Below are 10,061 nucleotides of genomic sequence, written 5' to 3'. Positions count from 1 at the left end.
TTGGTTGGTTGGGTTTTTTTTCCCCCGATTATTCCTCTTTTCGGCTCAGCCCCTCGGCGGCCCGCAGGGGTCACTGCTGAACAGGGCAAGGCCCGGCGCTCCCAGCACCTCCCACGGGCTGCGGCGGGTGAAACCGCGAAGGGCAGAGGCGATGCCCGGGGAGGGACCGGCCCTTCCCGGATCCCGGGGGACTGTTCCCCGCCGGCCGTCCCAGCGCGCCCGTCACACCCCGGGCTTGTCCCCAGACCCCCCCCGCTCCCACCATTGCCCACAGCCGGGCAAGGGGCCGGGGTGTCTTCGACCACCGGGCACGGGTGGGGAGACACAGGGACAAGGAGACCTTCGGCCCCCGCGCCCGGGGCTTCCTCCAGACAGCGCCCACAGAGAAGGGGCTGAAATCCACCCGCAGCGGCTCCACAGGGCCGGGCCGGACCGGTTGGTGGCTCCGGGAAGGCCTCGGCCGGGCCCACCGGAGCCCGTCGTTGGTTCTGCGTGTCGCAGAGATGTCGCATTTGAGATCAGCAGCAGCGAAAGGGCCCCGGGTCTCACCTGCTGACAGCCCCGGGATCCTGCCGACCGCCTCCGCTCGCTGGCCGGCGTGACATGGGGACAGCGGGGGGGAGCGCTGCCGCCCAGGGAATTCCTGCAAGGAAAACCCACATCGAAACCATTTTGCTTTAGAGCAACAGGGAAAGATCCACACAACTTATTACAGCACACTGAGGGGAACCAGGGTTGTTTTGGGGTGACCAAGAAGTATCCGCTAAGGAATTTCCACATTCTGTGGGTGGGTTGGTTGGGGGGAGGATAAAGTTTTCAGCTCTCAAGTCCCTCTGTGCTTGCCCCTGCCCCCAGACCCCGCTTAAGACCATGACCCAGCACATCGGGGGTGATTAGGTTCGAGCCAGGGAAATAATCAGGGTCCACGGGAGCGATTAGAAGCCTCACCACGCACCGGCGGCACCGCTGGCAGGTTCTGCAGCGTCTCGCTGAGCAGCGCCTCCAAGATACACGTGAATGAAGAAAAGAAACTAAAGTAGGAGAAACCAAGTGAGTCTGAGCAGGAGAAATGAGAACTAGGTATTTACAGACTGCAGAATCCATTCTGGAAACCCATCTGCTGCCAGGGGCTTCCCAACTAGGACAGTGTGAGAGCAAACCATCTTCAGGTCGTTCTTTGTGATGGTATTTAGCGAGACCTTGTAGTTACAGCACGGAATTGAGAACCTCTTCCTCGTTCTCATCTACTTCACCCACCAGATGTAATCAGACTTAGCACTTTTCATCTTCAAAGCACTCTGCAAACATTAACTCATTAATCCTGATGCCCCCTGTGAGGTAGTTAAGTATTATCCCTGTTTTACAGACCTCTTTATCTCCAAATCTGCTTATTAATTTTTAGTGTGCTCATCGCTTTAAACTGAGCTAAGCAACAGAAAAATTGCAGCACAAGAGTCCTGAGCCTCATTTTCCAACCTGCCGAATACCTGGATATCCTACAGGATGCCAAACCCAGGCCTAAGTATCGCCAATGCCCAGATTAGATCCTTTTCCTGAAGCTGGTTCTGCCCTTCTCCCTCAGGATCTCCCCGTTTCACTGAAGCACCCAGCTGGTAAACGGTCAGCGCCACGGACATCAGGCAAGAGGCTTCCAGTTTTGGCAGAGTCCTTACACACTCACCACCTCATTGGCTTTAAGTGCAGATGGGGTGAAAAACAAGCCCAGTCTATAAAGCTAGTAAATAATTCATGCTTTGTAACAATAATTCTCTGTCTTCTAAGGGAGCGATGCAGAAGCGACACAATTCAAGAAACAGAAGACGCTATAATCAGATAACGTTACCACCTATCTGGAAGGCAAATACAAACATTTTTGTGTTAACACCCTGGTGAAGTTTCTTTCCTGTTAGTCACCATCTACTGTTAACTTACAGGAGGGTGGCGAGGCAAACAATTTTCCTTGAACTCCATCCAGTGCTGCCAGGGAGCCTGCTGTCTGGCTCACTGCTCTCCTCCCGAAGGCCTTCTCTCGACAGTTGGTTTTGGAACCACAGCAGAAACAATTGTGCCTTCTGTCCCTGACGTTACAGAGCAGAATGAATTGATGCACAGACTGAAATGAGATGTCATATTGTGAGAACAAATAAAGGGCATGGCAGAAAGCTCCTTTTTTTATGGCAGTCATTTGCCCAGCATTGTGGAATTGGACTACAGAGGGATTTATTTTTTGTGATAGGTCAAATTATCTGATATGAGCGGATGCCAGTAAAAACTGGGATTTCCTGCCACTAACTTCCCTCTGCTCTATTTTCTTTCGCTCGCTCCGGGTGCACCTTCTGAATTTATCCCTTATTTCCCAGCAAGAGACAGGGGTCCAGTGGCACGGTGGGTCTCCAGAGCAGCAGGCAGCTCAGCGGTCAGGATGGGGCGGGAGGAAGATGAGGACGGTGACACGTACATCTCAAACAGGGAGCAAAGCCTTTCCCAGTCATCTGAGCCAACAGGACATTTTCAGCACCCGCTGATTTCGCAAGAGGAAACTCCACCTCGAGGTAGCGCTGAGGGCACAGCATCAGGAATTTGTCCTTACGAGGCCAGAAGTTGAATGTTATAACCACCAGGCAGACTGACGAATGCAAAAGAGCAATACCTATTGTAGTCAGAAGCCTGGAGCAGCTACGCTGGCAAAAAGATTAATTACTTCTGGGTGTGAGCTGGAACCACACACCCAGCAGTCCTGAGGTTTTGGTTACTCCCTTGCTCTCCCTGATAGTGCTGAGGCAAGGATTTGGGTTCCCTTTTCCCGGTATTTCACCTCTGTTCTAGCCCTGCTGGAATAGTCGTTAGCTTCAGTCATGGCCGAATGCAAACACTGCGTGTGTGATGCAAGAATAAAACGCATTTTCCCCTGGTTCTGATGAAGTCCCTGCATGGCAAAAGCTTGACCTGCCTGTTAGGCTGAACATCGGGGGGGTCTGAGGTCAGTTCCTGGGACAGGGATGATGTTCTGGGCTCTGTTAACCATGACACACTGCCTTGTGCCTGCAAGGCCCCAGCGAAATTAGAGCCGACGCCAGCATAGCTAGACCATGTTTTGGCCCCAGGGTTCTGTCCAAAGGTTCTAAATCTGGTCTGGTTCCTGTACCCTTGCTACCATCACCATTATCAGCGAGGAATAAATATTTTTAAACACTGAATAAATATTGAGCTGGCAGCACTCACTGTGCCTCAGCTCTTGTGTGCTGCCCTCCAGCAGCTGTGGTGGAGCCGTTGGCATTGCAGGGTGCTCCCAACACTGAGCTCTGCACACACTGGCGGGGCCTCCTTGGTGCCTCGGCAAATATGAGAGAAAAGGCTGGTCTCAGCAGGCCTGTTGGAAACATCTGGCTTTAATTCTTCTTTAAAGCCATGACATTCATTTGGACACCAAACCACTTTCCTTTCATCTACCCGGAGGACTAACCCTGTGGCAGAGCAGCTGACTTTCTGCCTGCCATTACCCCCGCGTTATCCTGCAGGAAGAAAGAGGTCACAGAGGAAGCAGGGCCGTGCTCTTCGCAGGCAGAGAGATCTCAGGAGAGGGCGGCAGCTCACAACTGACACTTTCCTGCTCCCCTCCCTCCCCAGAATTCTTTTCAAGTTGTTTCAAGGCATACATTTCTCTGTCAACATGTCTCACAGGGGCTCAGAGCCCAGCTTAGACCTGATTTCCCCCTTAAATCACTGGGCTGAGAACCCAAGCACTTGAGGAATGACAGACGTGGCACGCTGTCCCGAGTAGGAGAGAGAGAGCCTTTGTGCTGGAAGGAGAAGCTGTGGCTATGCAGAAATCCCTTTGCTGAGGATGCTGAAGGCTTTGTGGGCGAGCTGGCCCGCTGGGAAGAAGCCTGGCAGAATCAGGAACACAGGAAGAGGCAGAGGAGCTTTCTCAACAACTCTCGACCGATAACTCTGGTATCAATAAATGACGGCCCTAGCAAGGAGGTGACGTTTTGAACTCTAAATGTGTTATTGTGCAGCAGGAGAGGCCTAAAGCAAGAACACTGGATATTGGAAGGATCAGCTGCGCCATCACATGATCCCATGACGCCTGTAACCACAGCAAAGTTTTATCCAAAGCCAGCGAGACTCTTGGCTCTGTTTCTAGGTCTGAGCTCAGCAGAGATTGTGCAGTTGCACTTTCACAAACTTCCATCGACGCTGAAGTAAACGATTTGCTTTCCAGGCAAAACTAATTCCCACCAGCGTGGGATAGGTGCCTCGGGCAGCCTCTGAGCTGACGAGCAGCAATCGCTGGGTCTTATTCCAACACGCTTCAGTGCGAGGCAAACAGCACAGAGCTCCAGCTCCAAGAGGCAGCCAGCACTGAACAATCAATTTCCCATGTCAGACTCCGGCTACGCCCAAAGACTTGGCAGTGCTGGAGTGTATATACTGTGGCAATAATATTAAATAAACCAGCTCTTCTCATCTGCCTACCCTCCTTCCCTGCTACTGGGCACCCTCTTGAAACTGCCACAGTTAAAAGGATTTACCTTTTTATTTAAAGCGCCCATATAAAAGCAATCCACACAGGGAAGAGCAAGACAACAATAAGCTGCACTATGAATTCACAGCTTGCTGCCCCACGGTGCCCAGGGCCTGCCGTGTGGCACGAGCACGGCGCTGCTAACCGCTGAAGGAAATTCTTCTGCAGCTCAGGTGGGTCTTTTGGTATCCATGAGTTTCCCTTCTTGCTGCACCAAGATTACGTGTAGGCCAGCCAGGGAACAGTACCAGGAGCTGATCTCCAACGGTGTAGCCCAAGAGAGCTGAAGTGTCCCTCTGCCACCTTCAAACTGTCTCATTCAGGACGGAGAGGAGGAGCCAGTGGATCGCGCAGGAGAGAGCTGGAGCAGGAAATACGGGTGCCAGGCTGACTCAGCATGGCTTCCCTCTTGGACCTTGGACAGACGGGACCTGGGAAGGATGTTAATGTTTAACTCCACCAAAAGTCCCTTATTTAGCAAAAGGCACCCGAGACATCAGCTTTTGGCAGGAGACATTTGCTTTGCCAGGAGCCGTGCTGGTGTCAGTGCCTCAGCGGGCAGGTCTGCAATCACACCTTTCGAAGGCAATTAAGTCCAAAGGGCCTGACAAGATCTGATACGCTCCAGGAAAGAGATGGATAAAGCCAAGAGCATTAATCAGTTCATCTCCCCAGCCTCACGCTTTGCTGGATACACCAACTCAGGAAGACAGACTGACACCATGCACACGAAAAAGCTCATTAGTTGTTTGGGAAATATTGTTATTAGTGATCTCCAAAGGGGCACTGCAGAGCCACCTGCCTTTTTGCTCTCCTCTCTTTCTCCATCTCTCATTCTTCTTCCCAAAGGCATTTAAATCTTTACACAACTGCCTCGGTAAGAAAGAGCATATAATGCCTAAAAGGTAGGGCTAGGAGCTTAGGCTTTAATCCCAGCTCTGGTACTGGTTACTCAATAGCTATTTCAGATTCCTGCTCCTCACTTCGCCCATTGTAAAGTGGGGATGGTGCTTCCTGAGCTTCTAATAATGCAAGAGTCACCTAATGAGTGCTAATTAGGAAGATCCAAAACTAAAACACCAGATTAGTGACCATGATATACTCACCTGTTAGAGGACTGCTTAGGGGAGCCTCTCGGATGGGAACCCAGGTTTCTGTGCTCCGAAGGCTGGAGCTCTGACCGCTGATGCCAAGGACAGCCACGAGCTGCCAGGAAAGGGCTCTACAAGAGCTATTCAGCAGTTCTGCCTTTGTCCCACAGAGAACATACATCCTCTGCAGGGAACCCATTCATCCCTTCTATTTGTTGCCTTTGCAATAACCTGAAATGTGTACAAAAGGGAAGAAATCCATAACTGTGTTCATCAGGTAGATCCAATATCTTTCTCAGTCCCCGAGAGGGCCGAGTGAGAATGAATTCTGTAATTCAAGAAAAAGAAGCAACTCTGACTGTCCGAGGATGAAAGAGCTCACAGTAAGGAACCGCGTGGTTAAAGTTACCTGCAGACAAAAAGGGGCTCGCAACACACAGCGGGAGAGACCAGGCTGTCCTGTCAGTACCACTAGGAACTGATGCTGCTGGACTGGAGGGAGGTTGGGATTCTTTCACCATGAAGTAACAGCAGCTTTTGCTTTACAAGCCTCCAGTGTGTAGTGCTAGAATAAAGCATGGATTTGTGCTGAGACCGGAATGGTACAACCCGTTCATCAGGGAGCTGGGGAAAGAGGTAAACAATGAAGTGTCAAAGTTGATGGATGATACAAATTATTCTGAATACCCAAACTGACTGGAAAGAGCTGGAGAAGGATCTCCCGGTACCCAGTACGTGGGCATTCAAACTGCAGGCAAAACGCAGTGCTGACAGATACAGGGATGCAGGGGCAATCAAGCCTAACCATAATTAGACACCGACGGGGTCTAAGCTAGCTGTTCCCACTCAGGAAGGTGCTCGTGGAACGTTAGGGATATTCAACTGCACTCACTGAAGGTTAGAAAACAAGAAATATTTTTTAAAAGGACGAGAGCTTAGAAAGGGCTCCAGGACCTGACAGGGGCACTTGTACAGCAACTGCAGTTTATGGGATACTAGGTCATATCTTCTCACTTTCTGGAATAGAAGCTTTCCACAGGGCTTAAAGCTTCTGCTCTTCAGCCCTCAAGCCACCACATCAAATACAGATGTGTGATGCCTCCTTAGTATTTTTCTATTGCCTTGGCTTTATTAAAAAACAAAAAGGGAATGTAACGACTGACAGAGTATGTTTAGAAATGGAAGTAAAATTCCAGCTTAATCACTGATTAAACAAACCAGTGGTGCTGTTAGAGGGGTCACATGAAGTTCACTGGTTGGGTGGAGATCTCAAAAAGAAAAAAAAAGAAGCCATGTGGCTGGCTGAGCATTGTCCATACCACTGGGTGTTTCAGCAGCTGCCTTACCCCATGGGCTGGTGCTGGGCCTCCTCTGTAAGAAGTTCAGCAACCCCAACAGTCAGAGAATGCAGACTCCCTCAGGAAGTGCTGCTATGCCAAAAGCAAGACACTGCAATATCAAAAAGGGAGGACTGAGAAGACAGGAAATATTTCTTTGGATTCTCCTCTCTTGTATAAATCTACTAGCAGAGTTGTATTCTATTGCTCCAAGAGTAACACTAGGAAAGATGCCAACCTTTGAAAGAAACAAGCACCATAAATGTGTTAATAATTACACCTGAGCTTATTTTCCCGGAACAGGTTGGTCATATCTTATTAACTTGTCACCCTTTATACCTGCAATTCACAACCACCAGAAAACACATTTTAAATCGACACCGAGCTCAGAGCTGTCAGCTGCAACTCAGGCAAGAGATCGCAGCACTGTCACTGACAGTTCTCTGAAGCCACTGGCTCAGGGTGCAACGGCAGCCCAAAAAAGCCAGCTGAAGGTTGGCTGCTTTTGGGAAGGGCACTGAGGCGAGGCCAAAGCCCTCAGTTCCACTCGCACCTGGAGGGCAGCTCTGGCCTCAACACCTCACGTGATGGAGTTCCAGAGGGTGCAGAGGACGGGAGGGATGAGCTGCCCTAATGGGGGGCAACCAAGAAGGCTGGGATGCTTCAATTTAGAGAGAAGGTGGCTGAGAAGGACCTTACTGAGGTTTACAAAGTCACAAAGGCAGTAGAACAAGTAAATGCAGCAGACTCAATACTCACGGAATCCCTCTACAGAAAACAAGGAGGCACAATTTGAAACTAAAAGATTAGTTTAAAACAGGAGAAAGTATTTTTTGGCACAAGACTTAGAACCCGGTGTCACAGAAGACTCTGGAGACAATATCAACAAGTTTAAAAGGGACTACACAAATTCACAGGCAAAGAGGTCCATAAATGGCCGCTAAAAGGGCAAGGAAGCATCTTTTAACATCTCTGCTATATTCAGGGTGCTGGAGAGGGAAATGGAGAGTGGCAAGTACCCTGGCTCACATGCTTGCCCAAAGAGCATCTCCTGTTGCCACCGCCGGAGACAGGGCTAGAGGTGTCACTGGTCTGACCCAGAAGGCTGTTTTTAAACATTCTAAATTAAATCCTGAAAACCTTACTCACAATTACTTAGGGCAACGTGGTATCTTCTAACTGCTACTCTCATCTGCCTCTCAGCCCATCCGTGCTGCTGTGTGCAATGCCTCACGTTACAGCGTGGCCTCATTTAGACACTAATCCTCCAGGCAGATCCCTCTGCCACATGGAGCTCTCCTGAAACCAGCACAGCCGGACACTGCTGGGGACAGGAAGCTGCACATGTGGCATAAGCACGGAGGCTGAGGCTTTTAGACCGTCTTTGATGCACAGTTTGACTTTTTTCTATGTTATTATTCATCACTGATTTTGATTAGCAATCTGTGAGCTGCTGTAACGTAAGTAAGTAGTGAGATGCATCATTTAATCCTTGAAACTTGGATAATTAAACTTACGGGCACTACTGCAGCGTATCTCGTATTTCTAAAATTTCCAAGGAACTGCTCCATCACCCATACCTAACTCTTAAAATGACCATTTCTGTAAGTTCATAAAGAAGGATCACAACTTCTCACTTTGAAAATCTTTGTTAAATCTATCGAAATAATATTTTCTGTACCCTTAGTCAAAACACATCACTGCAGCATTTCTACGGATGAGGCTGCACACTAGTCAAGCGTGGCTTGCTAAAAGTGCCCAAATATTGGCAGGTGGTGTCATCTGAGATGCCCCATGGTGTTCCCATGACCAGAAAGAGGGAAGCCAGTCCAGAAAGATGCCAGTCCAAGAGAGATGCCAGCCTGTAGTGGTCCTGCGCTGTTACCAGCCAGCCCGGGGCTGATGTCTCAGGCAGCTGAGTGTCTGAAATGGCAGCAGATACCCCTGCTTAGGCAACTGAAATGTCCTGCTCACATAACCTAGATAAACACGCAATTTCCTGTACAAGTCATGCACTTAATAACAGCACATGTAAGTTTATCTGACTTGCTCTAATAACAGCGTCAGATCTGCTCCACCTGGACATACCTCCAGCCCTCCCGTACACAGATTGCTGTGCTGTTTAAGCTACGAAGCCTCTAATTTACAAAGTGTGTTTTCTGGCCCATAATTCAGGCTTTTTACTGGAACGAGTAAATTCCACGTGTCAGTGCTGAGATTGCTGTAAAGGCAGTACCAGCACACTAACTACTCACTCTGCCTGTCTTAATGGTCAGGAGATCTGGTGGAGGCTCCCGGGCTGCTCCACAAGCACAGAACAAGAAGGTTGGGAATTAAGGGACAGCTCAAAGTAGATGCGAGCTGGGGGTATGACAAAGGCCACGTTAAATTCTCGACGTGATTAACAGCAGCAGTAGGGAGACTGAGCTAGAGCACTGACTACCTGCAATTATTTTTTTTTTTTTTTAACTCAGGAATTTGGTAATGGTTTGGCTTTTTTTTTTTTAACTTCATAATTTGGTACATTATGAAGAATAATGTGGAAAGAAAAAGAAACACCTAAAGCTATTCCTGAAAGTGCGGTTGTTTAGATAAACATCTTGAGGAGCCGCTGTGCTGGCTGGAGAGCCTGGAGAGCAAGCACTCGTGTCATGCTAATGAACATACACAAACTTTCCAGTATCTCAGGAATGCAGGTTATCTAGTTTGGCTGCTGAAAACCCTTTTTCTTGTTTTCAAACAAACGGAATCTGCAGGGGACTCCAACGCCCAGCACAGGCGCTCTTCCCGCTCAGCGCACGGGCCCTTTCTTACAGCCCAACGCCTTCCAGACGGAACCGAATCCCGGAGCGGGGGGTCCCTGCTGGGAGAGAAGCCGAGCCCAGGGTTCAAGGCCCTTGGTTCCACCCTCGCCTCACCTCACCAGGCTCGGGAGGAGCCCGTGGGCCCGCAGAGCCCCAACCCGCCCCCGCAGCGCTCGAGGCCGTACATACCAACTGCCAGGGCGCACCTGCACGGGGAGCAGCCCGGGAAAGGTGGAAAATCCCCGTTTTCTCCCACAGCGGCGGCCGCCATCGAGCGACCCCCCCGCCCTCAGCGCCGCCG

At 50.0% G+C, this 10,061-nt stretch overlaps 1 long non-coding RNA gene across 1 annotated transcript; it reads right to left on the bottom strand.

The window, feature by feature from the left end:
* Positions 1–3,319: 3,319 nt before the first annotated feature.
* On the bottom strand, positions 3,320–6,473 carry LOC113491047. Its single transcript, XR_003400336.1, has 3 exons — positions 6,029–6,473; positions 5,635–5,850; positions 3,320–3,370 (listed from the first exon to the last, which is right to left on the bottom strand). It is a non-coding gene; the product is annotated as an uncharacterized LOC113491047 (long non-coding RNA).
* Positions 6,474–10,061: the final 3,588 nt, after the last annotated feature.

This window comes from Athene cunicularia, unplaced genomic scaffold (assembly GCF_003259725.1).
Source record: "Athene cunicularia isolate RWA unplaced genomic scaffold, athCun1 chrLGE22_part2, whole genome shotgun sequence".
In the NCBI taxonomy this organism is placed as follows: Eukaryota; Metazoa; Chordata; class Aves; order Strigiformes; family Strigidae; genus Athene; species Athene cunicularia.
The sequence above is the reverse complement of the archived record's forward strand: the minus strand, read 5'-3'. Positions and strand labels throughout refer to the sequence as shown.